Here is a 3,042-nt window from a genome sequence, read left to right as displayed (position 1 = left end):
CATCCTACTCTAGACTTTTGGAAATCAATACTAGAAATGAATCAGGCTGCAAGGGATTCATCTACGATAAGCTTCCTTCTGAATCCAGACAAAATAAGAAGAGTTATGTTATATACCACTGGAAAAGTGTCATCTAACATTGATTTACTATGTTAGTGACAGCACTGAAAAAACAAATCAAACTACCCAAGAAAAAGCAAAAAGTGCTCTCTACATTTGTCCTTTGGATAACATTATTAGCCCTGGGTAAAACCAGGAGGCACAAAAGATATATTGAAAGTGGCCATGAATCTTGCTCAATTTATTTGACCTCTTAACATTGAAAATTATGAAAATTTTACTTTACTTCAATATATTTATCAGATATACTATCACTATGGAATGCAATTCTCTATATATTTATTTATTAAAAACATGATTGAATTAGTAAGTGTGACACAAACTATTAGAAAACTTATTGTTTTGAAACAATGTGGTTTCATCTAATTTGAGCATTCAGTTTTTTAAAGATTTATTTAAGCAGTGCTTTGAGAAGTTAAAGATGAATTCTCTTTTTCTTCTAATAGCTAAAATATTAAATACATATGAAATTTTCTATTTAGTTAATATAGAACAAATCATGATTTTTTTTTTTTATGGTTAAGGGTAACATTCTGCTAGTCATCAACAGTGGCAACACAAGACTTTCACTGAAGCCAATTTAGAGACATCCCTATATTCATCTTCTCCTTTTATGTCAGCTTTAGGTTAATATTATTGTAATTTAATAACATTCCTCTCCAAAAAGTCACCATGACTTTAATTTTGTTTATGATGTGTTATGGTCTCATAATTATTCTTCAGTTATCCATGAAATCAAGACACATGGTATAGCTAAATTTTAATTTGATACTAACCTAAGTTAAGTAAAAGGATTGGTACATGTAATACAAGTAACAAAATACTACCCCCCCCACACACAACAAATGAAGTATATTCATGGCACAAGTGAAAATCAAATGAAATTTATTAAATTGCTTCAGAGTCAAAGCATATTTTATTATTGTCATTTAAAAAATGGATATGTAGTTCTAGGAAACTAACATTTGCCTAAAATATCTTTAAAAATTAAATATCAGAAAGCTTATCCCTGCATTCCATAGTTATATTTGTCATATCCACCATACATGAAATATTTATGGCTACCTGAGTCTCACACAAAGATGAGTGGATACCACTTCAGATTCAAGATTGTAGTCATTTTCCAGGGAAGAGTCACAACTTCCTAAGAATTTCTGGCTGTTAAGAGCAGTTTGTTTCATGGAACATCGATTTCTTAGCTTTTGAAAGAGCAATTTCACAATCCTGCCTGAGAAGGCATGACTATTGGCCCCCTTACAGAGACTAAGACCATGTGAGCAGGTATGGTGCCCAGTGGAAACTGTGATTTATCATGCTACTGTCAATAAACTACAGAAGAGTTTGGGCCAAACAAATAGGAAGCTATGGTGGAGGACCATGGTGCAAGGAAGCCAAGTAATAGGGGAGCCAAGCATGTGCTGGGCTAATTTAATTTTTTAAAGCTGTAACTCAGCCCATGCCTTAGGGACACGATTTCTTTCTGGCAATATTTTCTGTGAAGCTAAAACAGCTGCTTCACCTATCTCAAATCAGATACTGTACTGTTTCAAGCAAATGTTTACCAAAAATAACAATTGTCAGGCATGCTTTTCCAGAAAATTTAGACTGAACAGATTATCATGTCCCTAAAAGTTAGGGTTGATATGAACTATATTTGATAATAAAATTTAACTCTGATATTTCTAGTAATGTGAAGAAATTAAGCAAATGTCTAAAGATGCTATAAAATAATACAAAACCATATATTTAAACATTTTTTTAAAGATTTTATTTATTTTTTTGACAGAAATCATAAGTAGGCAGAGAGGCAGGCAGAGAGGGGGAGGGGAAGCAGGCTTCTCACTGAGCAGAGAGCCCAACATGGGGCTGGATTCCAGGACCCTGAGATCATGACCTGAGCTGAAGGCAGAGGCTTTAGCCCACTGAGCCACCCAGGCGCCCTATTTAAACATATTTAAAAAAAAAATAATTGCTATATAGGGTAATAGGTTTATAAAATATGATTTAAATCCAATTTAGAATAGTCTTAATCTTTTACAATATAGAAAATCTTTAAAGTATTTGAAACAATAATTAATGAAAATTTAACAAGCATTATATTTTGCCTGATTTTCATTCTCCTGATAAAAATAAAATTTCACAAGAATACCACATCGGATCTCTTAAACATTGAGTGTATTTTTATTTTCTCTTTTGGTTTTTTCAGCACATTAAAATCAAAACAAGAAACTGTTAAAGAACTAGCACTCATTTGAAAAGAAACTTTATCTGTAAGATACTGAAAATACAACATATTTACCTATTCACTGTAGGACATAGACTTCAGTGCCATCCAATGCCATCAGGTGATGAAACAGGTTTTGTTTTTGTTTCCCCAGCTTTAAACACCAGATCCTCATTCATAATATACACTTTTAATCTTACAAAGATAGAATGAACATACTAAACAGGAAAAAGCATGCATGACTTAGTATCTTTCTATGTATGTCAGTTGGAATCGATACTATGCATCCACAAAGGACATTCAACAGCACAGTGTTAGAGGACTCTCATATGCCTCAGGAAGAGAAAGTCTACAAAACCTCAGCAGAAGCTGAAGGTCAGAATGTAAAGAAAACTAAATCCAGGTCCAGGAGGTACATTAAAAAAAAAAAATGCTAGAAGGCAAAGTTTCTAGCTTTTGGCTAAATTTAGTGAGATGTCACAGTCCAGATGAATCAAGTTTCAGGAAGTAGGATGAATGTCAAATGGTTTATGCCAAAGAGCAGCTTGTACTTGGAGCATGCTTAAGGCCATTTTGTTCAGAAATTTCAGGGAGGAAACAACCTGCAATTGTAACTCTGAAAAGCCCGCTAAAAATCATTAAAAAATATATATCTTTTAGACACATTGGATTATATGAAATGACTGACTAGGCCTACA

This window comes from Enhydra lutris, unplaced genomic scaffold (genome assembly GCF_002288905.1).
Source record: "Enhydra lutris kenyoni isolate GAN:26980312 unplaced genomic scaffold, ASM228890v2 scaffoldscaffold2, whole genome shotgun sequence".
NCBI lineage: Eukaryota > Metazoa > Chordata > Mammalia > Carnivora > Mustelidae > Enhydra > Enhydra lutris.
This window is presented reverse-complemented; position numbering follows the sequence as displayed.